Raw genomic sequence first — 20,746 nt, 5'->3', positions numbered from 1 at the left:
AAACAAGAATATGCCTGAATCCAAAAACATGAATAGATTTCGCTTCCTAAAAAATCTCCAAAGGAGAGATTTACAGCCCCCATCCCCTTAATGATGGACTTGATCTAGTAAGTCTTATAATGGAAAAGTTCCTCTTTGTCACATTTTTAAAATTGCACTTCTGCCTGCATTTCCAATTCTCCTTACCACATTATTTTGGTTTTGCATAGGACATATCCCCTTCTAACAATGGCAGAATTTACTTACATATTAATACTTCCTGCTTACTGTCTCATCTCTTTTCTCCCCACTAAAATAAGTGACCTTGTTCACCAATTTAGACCATGTACCTAAAACAGTGCCTACCTCATACCAGGGACTCAATAAAAATTTGTAATTAGAAGTTGACTTTTTGTTCTGTTTCTTTGATAAAACCACAAACCTACAGAGCTGGAACGGACCTTAGAAAGGGACCTTTAGAGATGAAAAAATTGAGGCCCTGCGAGGGGAAGCTGCTTGTCTGAAATTTTGCACAGAATTTCCTGAGCCCTTATCAGAGCTCTTTCCAGCTCATCTCAGTGCTTCCACGCAGAACTGTGGTCCTGAAGACAAGGCAAGAGTCAGCCAATGAGAGAGGCTGAATCTGACCTCATTTAGAGCCAGAGAGTCAGAGAGAAGAAGCTATAACATTTATTTACGGAAAAGTAAAGTCTCATAATAATAATAGTCTACAGATCAGTAGCAGCTTTCATCTAAGGATCTCAGAGAGCTTATGAAATTCTCATCCCACAATGTGAGGTATCATTATCTGTTCTCGGTGAAGTAAGTTAAGAAGCTGAGTGTTCTATGATCTTATTGCAGGCTGGTTCAAAGCCTCTTTGGGGCTCTGTGTCCTCTCCACAGTTTTTCTCATCCTTAATACCAAGCTGCAACAGCTACAGGAACCTCCCAGTTTATTTTCTTCCAGATGTCCCTAAAACCATTCCGGCTCATGCCCATTTTTAAGCCAGTGTGTACAGGAACAACACTGGGCATTTGAAGTGTTCAATCATGTAATGCCCCCTTTAGGGTCACCAGTAGCTCAGGCTTCCTGAGCTGGTCCTGGAGAAAAGTTGACCACAGTGACACTGGAGGTACACAACAGCTTTTTGGGGGTAAAGAGAATTTTTTTTCTTTCCTCAGTTTACTGCCTGTGCCCCCACACACCCTTTCCATCAACTTGGTTGCAATTTTTACCCACCCACACAATTACAGTGTTCACAATTATTCCTCAGCTATTTAAGAACCACATTAAAGACCAATTAGATTGAGTCAACACAACAAGCCCTGCAGAGGAGCCCATTTAGATTTTGACTAAGGGTACTCTTCTTGGGGGAGATAGGGGAAACGGTGGATTCTGAAATCGGACACTTATCATAAAGCTTTCCCCAGGCCCTTAACTGCACAGAGGCAGGCAGGCTTGCCCTCCTTACTCTCTTGACTAGTAAAGATGCTGTCCAACCAGTTCAGTCCTAAACAACCTCAGCACCACAATGGCCGCTTCACTCCATGTCAAGTTGACGGTGTTGTTCTGGAGTAGCGGAGGAACCCTGGTTACAGTTGGCTGTGCACCCTGCGAGCTTCCTCCTCTTCTGCAGCTCCTGGGGCCGCACTGCTGACCTTGTCCTTGGGCTGGAAACTTAATGGCCAAATTCCCCAGCCAGCATCCTGAGGTTCCTGACCCCTTGGAATAAGCAGAAATTGCTTACTGAGCTCAGGATTCCCCAAAGCGTTTTCTGAAAAACCCATGCTCTGTGGGATACCCAAAGGTATAATGTGGAAAAAGAACTTTGTGATCAAACAAGTTTATGAATTGAGTATAAAAATATGTTAAACAACAGTAGTTCCTTAAAAAATTAAAAATAAAATTACCATAGGATCCAGCAATTCTACTTCTGGGTATCTAGTTGAAGAACTGAAAATGGGGTCTCCAAAAGATATTTGTACGTCCATGTTCACAGCAACACTATTTACAATAGCCAAAAGGCAGAGGCAACCCACGTGTCCGTTGATGGATGAATGCAAACAAAATACGGTCTACACATACAATGGAACATTATTCAACTTAAAAAGGAAAGAAATTTCGACACATGCTACAACACAGATTAACCTGGAGAATATTATGCTAAATGAAATCAAGCAGTTGTAGGACAAATTCTATATGATCCACTTACGGGAGGTACCTAGAGGAGTCGAATTTATACAGACAAAAAGTAGAATGGTGGTTGCCAGGGGCTAGGGGAACGGCAAAATTGAGAGTTGTTATTTAAGGGGTATAGATTTTAAGTTTTCCAAGATGTAGTCATGACTGGTTGCACAGCAATGTGAATACACTTAACACAACTGAATTGTACACTTGAAAATGGTTAATATGGTAAATTTTAGTGGCATGTGTTTTACCACAATTACAAAAACAACACATTAAACAGTCTTTGGAGTAGGACTTCTCAGAGCCTTTAAATGTTAATGTGCACAGGGAGTCCCCAAGAGGGGGATATAACAAGCAGCTCTTCCCAGCTTATCTGGCCACACAATCCATTTTCCACAGAGCATCTCCTGGGACCAATGTGCTTCAGAACACACTTTATGAAATGAGCTACTAAATGGAAAACTGTTAGAAAATATGAAATCCTATTTTTTACATTTACATAGAGGCAGGCAGGATTCCACAGCCTGAAGTCAGATTTTCAAAACAGTCTTAACTCACCATCATCCTCTCATAGAACAAGTACTACTCTCCCCGGGCCTCCGATTTCTCACCTGATGTGTGGGAAAAATACCTGCTCAGCCTATCTCACCGGTTTGTAGTAAAATCTAATTAGAAACATAGGTAAAAGAACCTGAAAAGTACCAAGGGCTACTGAAAATGTACGATAATTAGTAAGTATGTACTAATGCTTACTAAGGTGCAGCAGACAAGGAAGAGAGCCAAGGTCTCTCACAGCAGGAGCTCAGATTGTTGAGCACAGAACAGACACCAATCAGCATAGAAATGAAAGAAAGGAAAAGAACCATAGACTGAGCACTTCCAGTAGAGCAAAAACAGGGAGATTGGGAGAATGGAAGTCAGAAAACAGGCTGAGAAGCTGATTTTACCGCTGTCTGACCTCAGACACGTCATTTAGCTTCCCTGACTTGTGGCTTGTTCAGCTATCGGATGATGTAGTTGGAGGAGATAATCTCAAAGGTCACTTCCAGCTCCATTAAGTCTATGAAATATTGCAATAGACATGCCACGGATACATGCATGATTCCTTCATCAGACGCTTAAGGGCCTACCCTGTGCCTGGCTTAGTGCTATGATGCGGAGAACAGATCACTGTCTCCATGCCCCTTGTTGAGTAAAGCAGGAGCCACCGGCCTCCAGACCAGCTGGCCTCAGAAGATGAGGCTGCTCACATGGGGATGTCAGGGACTCATTTCCTTTGTAGTATTCTGGTCCTCCACCCCCATAATTTTTTAAAAAGGTGTTTCTAAAGTATCTTTATTGAACCACTGACACAATGGAGCCAGACTGATGGTATGGAAAAGTTGCTAGGTGAACAGAAGTGCAGGCCTCCACAGAAAAAAGGCTGCCAACTCGTGGAGACCCACCTTCCTGCAGAGCCCAGTGACTTAAAACACAGAAAATGTGAGATGCCCAGCGATGGCTCGTTGACAGACTAATGATCTTAGAGGGACAGAATGTCAGTAGTACAGGAAGATGGGATAAGAGTGGTTTGAGACAGACATGCAAGGAAGCTGGAAAAATAGTTGCTGGCAGAAATGGGAGTAGGAGAGCCAGCCCCCACAGTGAAGAAATTGGCAATTTAAAATTTGCTGTGTCCAGTGACAGAGAACCACTGAAGGTGGCCAAGGAGATGGGAGCAAGCTAAAGTGTATGCCTGCGTGTGGCAGACCACATACAAGGGAAGACTGAGTTAGAAAGTGTGGTAGCACAGTGCTGGGAGAGAGAGTCCAGCGGCAAGGTGACTGGGAGAGTTTAAAGGACAGATGTTTAAGGCTTGCACTGTGGTGGTGTGGACAAATAACAGAAGGGACAAAAGTGGTAGCTCCATTGAAAGAACACGGAATAAAAAGTTATCAATATACTAGATGCATGGAGTTAAGAAAGCATGCTTGTTCTAAGGGAGCTGTCCATAAATTCTTTGGGAGATAGGGCAGAGGGAGAAGGTTATGACAACCTTTAATATTAGTAACTGGGGAAATAAGGGGATGAGCTGGAAATCAATGGTAGTGGAAAAGGGATCTCTGTTTCTGTCACATTTAGACAGAATTGGTAAAATGAAGATATTGAGTAAAAACGTCCTATGGAGAAAAGGTATATATAAAGATGGATTTGTAGACATTGTAGACATGGGCATGGGAGAGATTAGGCAAGGGGGTGGGAAGTGCAAAACAGAAGGGGGGCTATTTGTATAATCCACATTAAGGTAAAAGATTCATATCTTTAGGTCCTTGAATAGGCACGCAGAGGTCTCAAGACTTCCTGAAACATCATTCTGTATCTGTGTGTGTATGCATGTACAGGTTTCCAGTGGGGAAGATTTCTAGCTTTCATCTGATCCTCAAAAGGCCCCCAAAGAGTGATTTCATTGGCATTAAGATCCTCAACACTTGATGGAAAGTTTCTCTCCTATCTGCTTGATAAATGTGCCATGTTAGAGCACTTTAAGAATAATGCACTACATCTGTATTCATCAACAAATTTAAGAACCAAAGATTATTACTATTCTATCACCTTGTTAAAAGTAAGGTACAAAATTTGGTATAATAATCCAAAGACTCCGACTGACATTGGCAAACATACTTAACTCAAATATTTTACATGTAAAATGTTAAAAGCATATTTTAAAACCTTGCAAGTATAGGTTCCTTGCAAAAAGTTTAATATGTATAGTATTTCTTTAGCACAAGGGTACCTGGATCTGCAGTATTCACAAATCTGTAATATTCAAGGACCCTGCCAAAAACAGTTGTTGAAGCTACTTTTAACAGTCATGACCTTCCCCTCAAAAGGATGTTATCAAGTAGACTGTGCAGTAATGACTATAAATATGTGACATGCTTATGTCACTATAAATAAATGTTGCACATTCTCACAACCCATTTAATTACTGTTCACCTAAAGCTACGCAATTAACAAAACTGTCTGAATTCTGAAAATGAGGCAAGCCCTCCTGTCTCTATTAGGTAGTTTTACTATCCTAACAGTAGACTTAATGAAGCCTCTTAAAAGAAGGACGATTACATTAAAATGATTGGGGCATGTAAAAAATCATTATATAGATCCTCCTGGTGTCTGATAGATTAAATGTCTCATCACACCCTGGAGAGAGGTAGGAAGAAAGAATAAACAATAATACAACTGTCTGAGTGAGTATCTTATGCCTGAGATTTAATCTGGCCCCCATCTGTCACTCAGGACTATACACTACACCCAAAGTTTGAGGAAAACATGCTTGGTAAATTATCAGGTAAATTATGAAACGGCCCTAGGAGTGCTGCTTGTTGAATATCAATTGACATTATAATCCATACGTTAATGATGGTAAACAACAATTATGCAAGTTTATATAACTTTTTCCCTCGGAAAAATGATAAGGGATACAAAACCAAAGTATAGTTCCTGGGGAGTTTTCTGGGACTGTTAGCATCCATTACGTGCAAATGCTTCCAGGGATAGCACCAATGGACTGGTTTGTGTTAAATTCATTCCCAGATATTTCATATTTTTCTGTTATTACTGCACACAGGATTGTTTCCTTCACTTGATTTTCCAGCTATTAGCTGGTAATATACAGAAATGCAATTGACTTGTCTATTGACCTTCAATCCTGTGACTTTATTAAATTTACTTTTTAGTACCTTCTAGTAGTTGTTTTATACATTCCTTAGGATTCCTCTACATAAACTGTCATATTGCCTATGAATAAAGACAGCTTTATTTCATCCTATCCAATCTTCACATTCCACATATGATTTGGTATACTGCTTTTTTTTTTTCTATTTAACAACCTTAAACATTTGTCCAACTTATTTAGCAATTTTGATCATCATCATTTTAACTAATATGTAATATTCCATTTAATAGATGTATCACAGTTTACATAATTAAATCTCAAATGGGGGACATTGAGGTTTTTTTCCATTTTTTTTGGCCAAACACAAAATTTCCAAATTATTTCCAGAATACCATGCTGCCTTCTCAGATATGTACTGTCACCATCAAAAGTTTCAAACAGACAATACTAGTCAATATATAATAAAAAACTCTGATAGAAATATTTTGAAAATGCCACCATCACTAATCTTTCTGGCCTGGAATCAAGTAAATCTGATGAATGCTATTACTGAAGGGTGACCCAGAAATAACAAGGTAAAAAAAGCTGCACTTCTGAGACTCCAGAGAACAAGTGCTTTTAATGGTTTAATGCTCTACTTTCAGTTTCATAGGAATGCTAACAAAGTAAGTTAGCCTTACTAAAATCTAGACTTGAAAGAAGGGAAATTTTTTAAAAAACAAAACAAATCCCACCAGTTTTACATATCAGAGTGGTTAGAACTTACAAATGAAGCCAATATGCTTACCGGGGACTATTCCTATTTCACAGTTAATCTGCTATTTAAAATATTATGGACCCATTTTTCTCAGGTCAAGTGAATGAGCAACCACAGGGAAGCTCTGAGTTCTCATCAAAGAAACCTACAAAGTAAAAGAGACGACAACGTCAAATCCGGTGTAAGTTTACTGACTTTATAAGACACAAAGCATGGCTGTCAGAAAAATCACTTGTGTTTTGGGGAAGTAATCTCCAAAATATTTGTGTGCCTCTGCATAGATACCAGTTTTAAAAGCTTTATTAGGATCCATGCCACTATCAGTTTGATGTAGGAACGGCACATTTACATGCTTGGCAGCATTTACTACTCAGAGCACTGGAGATTATTGCTGATTAGAGAAAACTGAGTGAAAAGTACAGAAACAGGTGTTTCTATACCTGTAGATAACAAGATGGAATCTACTCCCTGGTGACAATGTGACCCACGGTCCATGCAAGCTAACCTTTCACCCTTTCCATAATGGCCATTTAAAATCTACACCTTTCTCTTCATTTCCCCAGTTCTAACCCTACATATTAATAAGGAGTTGCACTTCATCAGGATCTAATGACATCCTTCCTTTTCCTCTCCAATGTTTAGTTAATCCTACATTTCATTTCTTTCCTTCATACTTCCCTTTGCCTTAAAAGTTAATGTTTGTTTGTGGGAATGTCAAGTGGTGCAACCACGTTGGAAAACAATTTGCTATTATTCGCAAAGTGGATGGTGCACACACTCTAAGACCCAGAAATTCTTCCCTTAGGCACCCATCCTAGAAAAACTGCAGCAGGATGCACATTCAAGAATGTTCATAGCAGCACTGTTTAAAATAGCAAAACTAGAAATGTCCCAACTGTCTCTGAGAGAAGAGATAAAGTGGTCTTCCACTTATACAATGAGCGGACCAGACAGCAGTGGAGATAAATAAATTTTATGCGTGATGCTTCATGCATCAATAGGAACGAATCTTAAAAATGTTGGATGAATCTTAACAAATGTTGATGGAAATAAGCAAATGGTAGAAGAAGACCATTTATATAGTCCCAAGGTAAATAAAAGTTAGCAATAAATTGTTTAGGGAAACAAATTTACAGAGAAAAGCAAGGAAATGATAAACACAAAATTTAGAATAGTGGTTCCATTGAAGGAGAAGGGTGTGGAGAGAATGAACTCACAAGGGCTTCCAAGCTGCAGGATGAGTAAGAGGGTTGTTTATTTCTCTCTCACACACACACAATGTAAACGTGTGAGTGGGTGTGGATACATATACACATATATATTCCTTTGTATGCCTCATATTAAAAAAAAATTCTCATGTTACCCTGAGCCCTGGGCCCACCTTCCTCAGTGCCTCCTCCCCAGTATTTTGACCCTCTGTAGGGCCTTGGGCGTGGACTCATCTTAGGTGGAGCACTTGCTCCTTCTGCCTCCCAGCTCCAATCAAACAGAAGACTCAATATGACAACCTTCGTTCTCTACAAGGACTCACCTGCATTTACCCAGGCTACCACTGATGGGAAGGTAAAACCCAGCAGGGATGTGCAGAAGGTGGTGCAAACCTTGCTGCAAGGGAATCTGCAAGGAGTGACCATTTCTAATCTGTCTGCCCAGAGTGCAGATGCCTTTTGCTGAGTTGTACCCAGGAGCTGCAGGCGGCAGTGCTGGCCTAGGTCTCCCACCCACAAGCCAACCCCAGGGTTGCCTCCTGTTCACAAAAGTTTATCAGTTGTATTATTGCTGCCCCAATTACTACTGAGTGGTACCTCACTACTACTGACTTCCCCAAACCACCCCTTCTTCCTTCCTCATTCCTATAGAATAATTCCAGACCTACCCATCTCTCAGACACTCAGACTCCCAACCTTGGCATAATTCTTCACCTTCCTCTATCCCCATTTTAAGAGTAAACTCAGAGTTTATTTTTCTGCTTTGCCCACGGTTAGGAGTTCCTGGTCTTGGTACCATGGCCTGAATTTAGACAAAATAGGAATTTTTATTGGATTTATTCTATTTCAGGAATGTTTATTCTAAAAGCTTTCCTTATTTCCTACTCAAAAATTAAAATTGGTAAGTTAATTCAAAGGCAAGTGAATCGGCCAGGCGCGGTGGCTGAAGTCTGTAATCCCAGTACTTTGGGAGGCCGAGACGGGCGGATCACGAGGTCAGGAGATCGAGACCATCCTGGCTAACATGGTGAAACCCCGTCTCTACTAAAAAATACAAAAAACTAGCCGGGCGAGATGGCAGGCGCCTGTAGTCCCAGCTCTCGGGAGGCTGAGGCAGGAGAATGGCGTAAACCCGGGAGGCGGAGCTTGCAGTGAGCCGAGATCCGGACACTGCACTCCAGCCTGGGCAACAGAGCGAGACTCCGTCTCAAACAAACAAACAAAAAAAGGGCAAGTGAATTCAGCTGTTCATTTCAATGTTTCTCCCCTATTTAGTAGATTACTTGTAAAAACCTGAGAAACTGTAACTATTGTCCTAAAGATCTGAGTCTAGGTAATTTGATTTTTCTTCAGAAATGTTTCACACCATCTGCATTGTAACATGAAAACAAAATAGCAAATATCCATTTTCACTTTAATGATCCTATTTTCATTTGCTCACTGAAGACATACTAAAGTGAAGGATTAGGAATAATGCTCAAAATCCTAAGGAAATTGAACACTCGAACAAAGGATTCTTAGCAAAGCAATTTTACTTCTGCGCATAGGGGTGCCTCCTTGGCCAGTCACCATGAGAACACACCTGAACAAAGCGGCACAAGAGCCTTTATTCCTGAAGCAAGTCCTGCCCCTGTATCCTTTCCCCATTGGCTGGGGTCAGGTTGTACAATCTAAACTAAGCCTAGTTGGCTAAACATTTGATTTTTTTAGATAAGGTGGGCATGTAAAAGAAAGTGGAGAGGAAGGGGAAGGGGTGTCTGTAATGAGCTAGGAAGTTAGTCCTCCTTCCAAATAAGGAAAGGAATGTGAGCTGGTACTGATAATGCCTGGTACTGTGGCATGCCTGGGCATCTAACAAAGGCAAAAAGGCAAAAAGGAGAAAAAGGAGAAAAGGCGAGGGTGGGGTACTATGAATTAAAGAATAAAAGATTGATCAGATTATTTGAAGAGAAACCTCATTACATCCCACAGGATGAATGTGAAAAACAAATACAAGAAAAGTAAGGACAGGTTTCTGCAGGTGGTGGCACACTGTAAAGCAAACCGGCTCCACGAGGAGCAAGACACTATGGTACAGTTACAGGGCTGGGCTGAGTGGATACCCTCAATGCAGGAGTCTGAGTTCAGCAAGAAACAGAGAAACTGAAAGACAAGTCTGAAATGCCAGGCGCGTGAAGGTGATTCCAAAGTGACCGGTGACAAGAACTGGACTCAGGGACCTGGTTGTGAGGAAAGAGAAAACACGGCAGGCCTTCAGAGAAAGGCATCTGAGGTGGCCAATTCCTCCAATGTGGGTGAAGAATGCTCTCAGTGATCACAGGAGATGGCGGTACGATGGAAAATATGAAAACCTGTCATTCAGTATCTTGAATCTCAGCTGAGATGCGGAGTGATACTCATGGGGTAAACACCCAGTGAATTATGGTTGCCTAAAATTTACAGGCAAATCGGTCTCAGATATTCACTGATTTGGGCTTTAGCCCCCAAAAGAAAAATTTTTAAATTATATTTCCAACAACAACAAAAAAACAAATGCTAGGCTGTGTGCAGTGGTTCATGCCTGTAATCTCAGATCTTTCGAAGGCTAAGGTGGGAGGATGAATTGAGCCCAGGAGTTCAAGATCAGCCTGGGCAACATAGGGAGACACTATTTCTACAAAAATAATAAAAAATATTAGCCAGGCGCTGTGACATGCACCTGTAGTCCCAGCTACTCAGGAGGCTGAGGTGGGAGGATCGCCCAGGAGGTTGAGGCTGCCGTGAGCCATGACTGTGTCACTGCACTCCAGCCTGGTTGACAAAGTGAGACTGTGTCTCAAAAAACAAAGAAACAAACAAAAACAACAAATGCTTTTTTCTGAATGAACACATTTTGCTCTGTTGGTTCTGAAACAAGCCAAAAACATTATATAGTATTTGTTGTTATATATTAAACAGTATCATCTAGAAAACATGGAAGTCTAATCATATTTTCTTCTTGGCCACTGTAAAAATGGAATACTGTAAAGACATATGATTGGCTAGTTAGCCAATATTTATTAATACCAAATATAAGAAAACAGAATAAATATTATGGTAACTGTCAAAAGTTTTTTGTCCTACCAGTTCATGGGCCATATATTTAAAAAAAACACTACTGACATTTTACCAGTGAGGCCTTCCCATACCTAACACCTCTGTGGTCACCATAACGACTTCTAAACTTCACAAGTGGGTTTTATAAGTTACTTTATTTTCAACACCTGAGGGCTGTTCAAACTTTTTCCCATTATCAAATTTACTTTATTTGCCATAAGCGGCACTTTGATGTACATCAAACTCTCTCGTAAAAGAAAAAAAAAATGTTTTTTCCCTCATCTGGTAACAGTAGAATGGGGAAAGTGGCAGGTACTCCAGCTTTTTTTTTTTAATTACATTCCCCCACTCCTACTCTTTAGAATATTCTAAAAATGGACAAAATCCTCCCCCCACACAAAGGTTTTGTCTTCAGTTACCATAGCATTATGTATGTTGACACACAGCAACAGAAAAAATAATATGGACAGGAGCCTTCCCTCTTGCCATTCTTCTACCCTGTGTATGAATCCACTCTACATCAAAGTTGGGAATTAGTCCATCCTTGGCCAGTACTGACCAAAGAAAGGGGGCACAACAAGTATAAGTTGGTAAATGATGATGATTTTCTCCCCTCACTGGCATCTCTTCATCTAACTCCTGTTGGGGATTTCACGGCACTTTGTGCCTCCACTTCAGACACTCTTCGCAGTTGCACCTTACTCTTGATGACTGTCAGCTTCTCCTGTGGCCTAGCTCTTTGGTGACACGGTCAGGACTTCCTCAAGGCCCTGAGGTCCTCATACTCTCCACCACATGATGCTGCCTCATGTTCCACCCTGAAACCATCTCACTTTCTCATGGCAGCCTTATTTGGAGGGACTATGCAAATGCATAAATTGTTGTTTTATCCTTTCTGTTATCACTGATCCACCCAGCATCTCACTTTCTTTCACTTTACACTCTGACTATATTCAGTAGTGACACATTTCACAACTTAATGAACACCCCTAGATCTTCCGAGAAGACACGATGTTCACCCAGCAGTGGGAGCTGCTCTCTACATACCCACAAAGGAGGATCAGTCTTCAGTAGAGGTGAACCCTTAACCCTCATAACCCTAGTAAGATTAGTACTCCTCACCTGAATGCAACATTCCAGTCCCTCCTTTAAAAAAAATCACCCATGGGCTATCATTTGGGTATGTTACAGGAAGTGGAACTCAAGATTTAAAGCTACGGACATCAATGAGGGCATCCAGGCACCTCTCCACTCAAAGCAGTGACTAAGCACCCTACCAACTTTCCCTTCCCATGGTACTGCTCCATCTCAGGGCATTTTCACAAGACTATTAGAGTGATAGATCACAAATGCAGAACACCTTGACGTCAGCAAAGCACCTGATAGTCACTCAAAAACATATCTAAGCAAGATGGGAAACCCTGGGTCAAGTGATAATTCACTTCAGTGGCCTCAGTGACTGAATGGCCACACCCAAAGGCACTAACATCATGGAAGAATAACACTGACCTGGAGAGAGGTCCTTGGAACAGGGCTTTGCACACTTGTCTCTGGTCAATGTTTTCATCAAGATGTGCTTATAGCAGTCACAAATAATTCACAACTGAAAGGAGATAGTTAATTGGAAGACAGAATAGAGATTTAAAAAGACTTAAATAGGCTAGAATGACAGCCACAACTGACCAAAAGAACACCATCTTCCTTTCCAAATTAACAGATAAAATCTTGCTTTCAATTGTAAATAATCTATTGTATGTGTGGATAGGATGGAGTTATCACTTGCCTCACGTTCAGTTGTTTACTCAACGGAAACAACTCATCCTGTTTACAAGTTCTGCCAGTGATCCTGTTCCCAGACTCTGGATGGGTAAGGCTTTCAGCCAGACATTCAGAATCATATCAATTTTACAATTCTGACTTCAGACCAGGGCTTCCTTTTACTCTTGGCTCAAGCGTCTGTCTTGGGGCCTACCCCATTTCAGTAGTTGACTGTACAACTCATTCTTTTGGACTCAGCTCTTTGCATTAGCTTCTGAACTGAAGTCCCTGCACATCTGCATGCCTCTCACCTGGCTCCCTGACATGCCCGGCCACACATTTCTGCTGCCAAACATCTGTCCATCTGGACAGCCACCTATAGAAGAGTTTCCTCTGTACTATGTCTTACCAGATTATCCAAACTGCCTTCTGTTTACTCTGCTGCTGGTACCATTTCCATGAGCATGCCCCAGCTCATAGATCTGTTTGTTCTCTGGATCCCTATCTGGTCTATATTCTGGATCCCAAGCTATCCCATCCAGCTACTGACAGAAATCCAGATCTTCTGTGTACCATGGAGAACAGAGATGAGTTTAAAGCAATTCATACTTAAGAAGTCCTAAGGATTTTTATCACACATATGCTCAATGCAAGCTGAAGATATGATAAAGTGACTCGATGAGAGATGTAATATTGGTCTGCATCAGTATAGCCTGTACTGATGCAGAAAATGTGCATCTAAGGAGACCTGATAGTAACCCCTTACTCTACACTGGTCAAACCATCTTGTAAGTACTGTGTTCATGTACAAGTGCCATGTTTTCAAAAAGATGGTGATATAAAGGGAATATATCCAGGAGGAAGTGACCAGAATGATGGAATTCCTGACACCAGCTAATGCAAGAAAGTTACATGAACTAGGGCTCTTGGCCTAGGAAAAAATGATTTTTCAGGGATTGGGTTTTCAGGTACTGAAGGGCTCTCAAATGAAAGATGACCTAGAGGCTTGCATCACAAGAGACAGCTTGGGGGTCTGCAGGAATAAAGCGAAGAGGTAGGCTAGTGTAATAAGTGCTTGTCCCATCTCTGCTCCAGTCTTGGGTGACCCTACATCTCTAGCCCCAGTTTCCCCCAAAGACTGAGAGGGTGTGATTTCCAAGGCCTCTTTCCAGCTTTCAGAGCCCATAATTCCTCTTCTTTACATAAACCTCAATCTGAGAAAGAAGACAGGCATGGCCTTGCCCGCTCTGGGGACTGGGAGAAGACACTAGTTCTTAGATCTTCCAAGTGACTCCTTCCAAGAAAATTAAACTGACTGACGTAATGTGTGAAACAAGGGGTTGCAAGGTTTATGTTTTGATAAATGAAAACTACAGAAATTCCCAAATTGGGGTATGTTAGGCGGAAAATGTCCCCCCAAAGGTATTTACTTCCTCATCCCTGTAACCTGCAAATATTACCTTATATGGCAAAGATGTGATAAAGTTAAGGATTTGAGAGGAAGAGCTTATTCTGGATTATGCAGCAGACTCTAAAAGCCATCCCAGGTGTCCTTACAAGAAGGCTGCAGAGGGAGACACACAGAGGAGAAGGCAATGTGAGGGCAGAGGCAAAGACTGGAGTGACGTAGCCACAAGTCAACGAACACCTGCAGCCACTAGAAGCTGGGAAGACAGGAGCAGATTCTCTCCATCTCTGAAGGTATCATGGCCCTGCTGATACCTTGCTCTTGGAATTCTGGCCTCTTAAATTGTGGGGAATAAATCTCTGTTGTTTTTAGCCATCAAGTTTGTGGTAATTTGTGACAGCAGGCACAGCAAGCTAATAAAGAAGGTTTTCTGCTTAAATTAAATTTTGTTGTGGGCTAAAAGTGGGCAGTAATAACCTTTAAAGGAAAAGCTTACATTTTTATGTATTTTTACGGCCTATACAACACCAGTCTTAGAAAACTGCAGCTCTGCTCTTAAAAATATTTAGGGGCACTGACAAAAGCATCTTTTCAGCCATTCTTCACACATATTTTATCAATAATCTTTCCTTCACACGCAATTTCAGCAGATAATAAGTCTATGCAAGGCAGACAACCAAATGATTCCAACTTCTACACAGCAGGCCTGGCTGCAGTGAAACAAATTATGCAGTATCTCATGGCTACAGGAGAAAACCTCCGTGTAAAAACAAATGGTACAAAGTATGTAGGTGAGAGCTCGTCCTGTCTCTCCGTTGTAACGTGGGCAGCATTTCTCCCCACTCTCTCCTGGCAACATCCAGCCTTTGTCACAGGGAATGATGAATGCTACTCAGATGAAGAATATAAGAAAATGATCCCCAAGTCTGGGAACCAGCAGTGGAAAGAAAATGAGTGTCTCATGGGCTTCCCCGGCTCCCACTGCCTGCAAAATGCCACCCCTGGAAGTCATTTTCACGTTTTCACAGGGCAACTATCTTGCAGGGCCAGGTCAGGTTAAAGAGGTAATTCTCTTTTCAAGGTTTCCAATTGTTCCTTGATAAAAACACCACTACTACTTTTAAAACCACAAATAAGGGAGAAAGACCTTTTAAATTCAGTGAAGAGAAAATGAAAGATGGCTATAAAATTACCATTTAAATTACATGAGGCTGATAATGATGGCTTCAGGACAAGAGAGCATCCACACTGGAGGAGAAAGAGAAGGGGGCTTCAAGTCTGAGACATACTTTTGGATCTTGCTGCTTCCTAGATGTTAGTCCTTGGGCAATTCAGTCCCGTTCTGTTGAGCTTTATTTTCCTTACATACAACATGCGGCAACTGAATAACATGTGGCCTTAAACAGGGGTTGGCCTACCAGTGTTCATTAATGTGTAAAGAATGAACGAACTGTTCTATATCCAGGACTAAACAAGAAACCCTCAATTTTTCAACTCTTTCCTTGAATCACAATGAAAATACTGTTATCTGCAGTTGCTCTAGATCAGTTATCAATATCCTCCTAAATTTAGAATGTCTAGGAAGAGGGATTTTTTTTTTTTTTTTTTTGAAATTCCAATTGGCAAAGGGCATATTTTTTCTTCTTCGATAGCACCACTTAGTTTTACAATCCAGGGATTTACGTAAAAGAAAGCTGGTCAATTATTACGGACAATACATAACAACTATTTTTGGGCCAAGACTAACAATGATTGCCTTTGAGTCTAAAACAGAATTCTAAGCATGTCCCTTCCTCCTAAACACACACACACACACACACACACACACACACACACACACACACACACCCCCCCCATGCATGCATTCCTGCTCTTTCTCTCCCTGTCCCCAAGTCAAAGCCATTTCCTTTTCCTGGTCCCCAGTCACCAGGAAAGTGGGTTGTGTCAAACATGACTCTTACTCAATTATACACTGAGACTGGGTCATTCCACTGCCCGATCACCAGCAGAATGGGTCAATCTGTGTGTGAGGCTGAGAAAGGTAAATGAAGAATGTAAGCCACTTTGGCCTCCTAGAGTTTCTGAGGCTGGCAGCCTGCAGCGCATGTATCAGGGAGGGCCTGAGGAACAATTCCCGTCTGCACGTGGGAGCTGCCCTGTCCAGTGTCCATGGGTTCAGAGGCACCAGACGCACCTGAGTCCTGCCCCTGCAACCCCCCCCCATGCCCACTCAGGAAGCAATGACTCCCACAGATAGCAGGGAGTTGTAGCTTATGCTGTTCTTCCCTTCCTCTTCTTCACTCTCTCCCTCACCTCCCTAAAGCAACCAGCACACGCATCGGGGCGATACACCCCAAAGCCAATGTCCCCCTATTCACACTGGAGACACATCCTCATGTCACCCCAGCAACTAGCATTGCGAAGCCTTTGGATACCCCACATAAACACTGCTGGCCTCTGACCCCAGAAATCTTATTCTTCCCACAAAAGAAAACACTTGTATGAATTAATTTTCCCACCTCTTAACCAGCTGCACAGAAATCATGTGGACATGGCTTTAAAGCTGGATTCCTGATGCGGCCTCAGATTTCTAACCCTCGATTACTTAGAACTAGATTTTCCCCCTACAAGACAATTATCCCCACACCAAGAATCTAGGATTTTTTTTTATCATTTCTCTTGGGACTTATTAAAACCAAAGAAACACTGAAAAATGGAGCAACTTCCATGTACATTCTACATTAACAGACCAACACATTTCAAAGAATTCACTCACTCAGAGGAAAAAGAAAACAATTCTAAGGCAGGAGGTAATTTTTCGTTTTATTTTTCTTTTTGAATGACAATTTTTGTTTTGGAAGGCCTCTGTGTCTGTCAGATAGGCAGTAGTGTTTGCGGCCATTTCTGTGGCCTGAACGCAGCTGTCTAAACCCTGCAAACAGTTGGAATGACAGTATAGGAATTCTTGGTCTCACTGAAACTGCAGCAATGGCAGGGGCCTCTCTCATGGCAGGCACTGAAAAACCTTTAATCACACCAGACAAAGGCCATCCAGGATGCATGGAAACCAAAACTCTCTCCTCAGCCCTTTGAGAGTAGTTAAAGTAGATATTATTTTAATCAAATCCTTTTAAATCACTAAATAGGATGATTCCATTTAATCAGCTTTTTACACAAAAAGCACGTTTTTGTTCTGATACAACTTGATTACATATTTTTCAATTTCCAAATGAGTATGGGTTTCACTTTTTAAAAATACACTTTATACATTTAAAGCAATGATATCTGGAAACCAAGCTCAGAACTGTAACCCTCAAGAATTCTAAAAGATTCTGTGGAAAAAATATATATATATTTGCTTTAATGTTTCCCTTGTGCACTACTGCTGCTCCCTCTTTTATCTTTAAACTCTCTTTGCTCGCCCAGATTAGTTCGATTTTAAGAATTATCTGTTCATTTGTCTGCTTGAAACTTTATACTTTTGGGGAGAAAGTCAAGGAATGATGGTCTTATCGCCACATAATGCTATTAACAAGCATGGTTTCCACTCATTCATGCCTGCTCAACTTTTTTAAGAGGGCCTACTATGGGTCAGGCACTAGGCTTGGCACAGATAAGGATTCTGAGCTGACAAAGCCTGCAGTTCCACAGTGAACACTGTGACAGTCACTGCACAGGTAACTACGCAACCACAATGACAGCTTTGAAGTGGCCATGGCGATAGAGGAACCCCATCCAGCCTGGGCCTTTAGGGGAGTGTCAAGGAAGAGCTCTCTAAAAAGTAACAAACACTGCTTTCTTAGAACTTACAAAACTTTTTAAAAAATAAGGCACACAAACATATTGTCTCAAATGTTATATAAACTCCAAAGTACGGTGGGGTATGGGAAGGGGAAAGCTCTTGGCCCAGACAGACCTGAGTAGAATCCTTACTATAACTACAGCACCTTGAGTCACTCATGGCTCCGTCACAGGACTGCTGTCACGGAAAAATGTAACACAGATGATATAAAGCACGCTGCAGAGCAGAAGTTCAATAAACCATAGATATTAATAAATACAGAATTTATGTTAACTTGTCTTTGAGCTTTAACATGTCAAAATAAAGCTATTTTTCCACTTCTGTCTTTATAAAAACGTCCAACTAAAAGAGGAAACTTAAAAATCCATGTGAAGAACAAACACTGTAACTTCGGCAATTTTTCTCCACTGGGGTTGGTCAACAGTTGTCATTTACTTATACAATAGATGCCCATCCTATATTAGATTCTTCTGGATAGGTAAACACAGACAAAAAGAAAAGGTGATAGATCTGTGTTCAACAGTGTTCTACCAGCAACAGAAAAAGGTTCTGAAAGTGGAACTTCTGGAATAGAGCTTTTAAAACAGAAAACTCCCCTAAGGCAATGATTGTTTTTCAGGTCATTAACTACTGAGGAGAGGGTGCAGGCAGAGCCCTTCAGAGGTATCTCAGGCTCACTCCGTTAGAGCAGCATTTCTACCCATTTAGCTTCTCTTACTCTGGGTTCCCTGTGCACTTACAGACACCCACACCATGGGATCAGTCACCCGTGTTCACTCTTTTGTTAGACACTCACTGCTCCTTCAGTCCCAGTCCATAACTGACCTTATCTGGCATTCTTTAGACTGGTGGCCAACAGCCCTTTTTCCATTTTAATTCAAGACCCAAGTCAGAAAACAAAAAAAAAAAAATGTATTTAGTTTGTGTTTTTCAATTTAAAAGCGAGTAATTTTACTTGGTCCTGGGAAAGGGACCGCTTTACTGACAAGATAAATGAGACTTGGGGAGGAGAAATGATTTGCCTAAGGTCTAATAGCAAGTTAACAGCAGAAGTGAAGCAAAACTGAACACATTCCATTCAGCGCCCCCACACCCCCACTAACTGAGCCCTGCTGTTCGCCCGGCATGGGGCCAGGACTGGGAACCCAGATGAATGGACTTCCCCCTCCTGTGGCTGCAGGATTCACTGCCTGAGTTGGACAAGGCAGGGCAAGTCCTGCAGTCTGGGGCAAACGCCAGGCATTTCTGTGGGCTCCCCGGCACAATACTGCCCAGAGGGGGCTCCTGGCACCCATAGGCTCTTGTGACCTGGCCTAGTCCAGAAGGGTCACAGTATGCCAGCCTCCCTATGTAATACAATACATAGGGGACAGCCTTTGCCAATTCCTGGCTTCCATAGTCAAAACCTGAGTGCATGCGGATTCTAAAAAGGCTCCTTCTGCCTTGTCCTAACTAGAGCTGTGTTATTTCCCCAAGTTCCCCTGGTTTGTAAGAGCTGAAAAGCCCATGGCTAGCAGTAGATCACAAGCCATCCTGCAGAAGCTAGGTGCCTGCGTGGGGTCAAAGGTCAGGAGTTACTCACAATTGTTCTGGAACAATGTTTCAGATAGTATACTTCCCTAACTTAGAGACAAACGCCCTGCATTCAGAATGGCTCTAGTTCAGGAAGAAAAGCCTCTCTTGCACCCAAATCAAGATGAGAAATAACCCCAAGTCATTCTCAGATGATGAAGGGGCAGCCCCCAAGCGGCCAGGGAATTGAAGAACATAACCTAGAACAGCTGAAAAGTTATACCCAAGGCAATGTGGCTGGGCAGAGTAGTGGGGGCCAAAAAGGACACCTGGGAGGCTAGCAAGAACTGCGACGTCCAGCCTTTCAGTGAGGGAACTCAAGGCGCCTGGGAGACACAGAGAAGTACAAACAGAGAAGGCTCAGCAAACGTTCAGAGAAATAATGCATTCACAGCTCCTTCTCACACCCCCTCCATCATGGAGTTTTTCTGGATAGCTCAGCCCTCAGTCAGAGATTCCAAGCCCCTTCTGCACAGCTCTCAGACTGTACCATAATTACCTGAGTACTTGTCAGTCACATTCGCTTTTGTCTAAACAGAGTCCAGCATGATGTCTAACACCCAGTAGGAACCAAAAAAATGTTACGTTAATGAAAGAATGACCTGCTACACAGTGGCTGCAATTCAAAGATAAGGCTCAGGCAGAGGTGAGCAGCAGCCATCTAAGAGAGGAGGAAAAACAACAATGAATGGACTGAAGACGACCTTCTTGACCAGTCTGAGCACAGGCGCTCCCCATTCCTCCCCAGCCCGAAGGCTCCTCAGCCATGGGACAGCTGTTCCATTCTATTTCTGGGGTGGGAGCCATAACTTATAGTCAAAACATATGTTCCCATAAATTACCAGAATTGAGTGTTACAACTAAGAGAAGGGAGAAAATAGTGGGTCCACTAAGGGAGGTAAGATTTTCTTTCTATTTCACATACCAGTTCCATCTCCAACTCGACCTCTCTCTTAGAAACATATGGACTCAGAATTACAATCCCAAATTAAAAGTGGACTTCATCCTGGATTCCAACAGGAAGCCCTTTATAATTCACAAGGCACATGCTCTCAGTGCAAAACTTGCCAACTTACTTTTTCCACGTCTAGATCAGCATTCTGCTTCTTCAAAAAAAACTGCAGAAGAAGAAAAAAAATAGTGAGACATCAAAAGAGAACCAAGTACTCTCTGCCTCCAAACCACCCACAAAGCACCACCATAGAATTTCCATTTGTTGCAGACAATCAATTTGCCCACAAATTTTTTAATCATTCACACAATTGTTGCTAAGTCACAGTTGCCACAAACACCTGTCTGAAACTGCAAAGACCTGGCCTTGTACCACCAAAGGAAGCCAGCATG

General features: G+C 41.9%; 1 protein-coding gene across 1 annotated transcript in view; it reads right to left on the bottom strand.

The window, feature by feature from the left end:
* Window positions 1-20,507, bottom strand: part of FYN (FYN proto-oncogene, Src family tyrosine kinase) — a 181,288-nt gene extending 160,781 nt beyond the window's left edge. Inside the window, exon 1 of the mRNA XM_050789058.1 lies at window positions 20,479-20,507. The gene's annotated coding sequence lies outside the window, so the exon portion shown is untranslated. The remainder of the gene's footprint in view (window positions 1-20,478) is intronic.
* Window positions 20,508-20,746: the final 239 nt, after the last annotated feature.

This window comes from Macaca thibetana, chromosome 4 (assembly GCF_024542745.1).
Source record: "Macaca thibetana thibetana isolate TM-01 chromosome 4, ASM2454274v1, whole genome shotgun sequence".
In the NCBI taxonomy this organism is placed as follows: domain Eukaryota; kingdom Metazoa; phylum Chordata; class Mammalia; order Primates; family Cercopithecidae; genus Macaca; species Macaca thibetana.
This window is presented reverse-complemented; position numbering and strand designations above follow the sequence as displayed.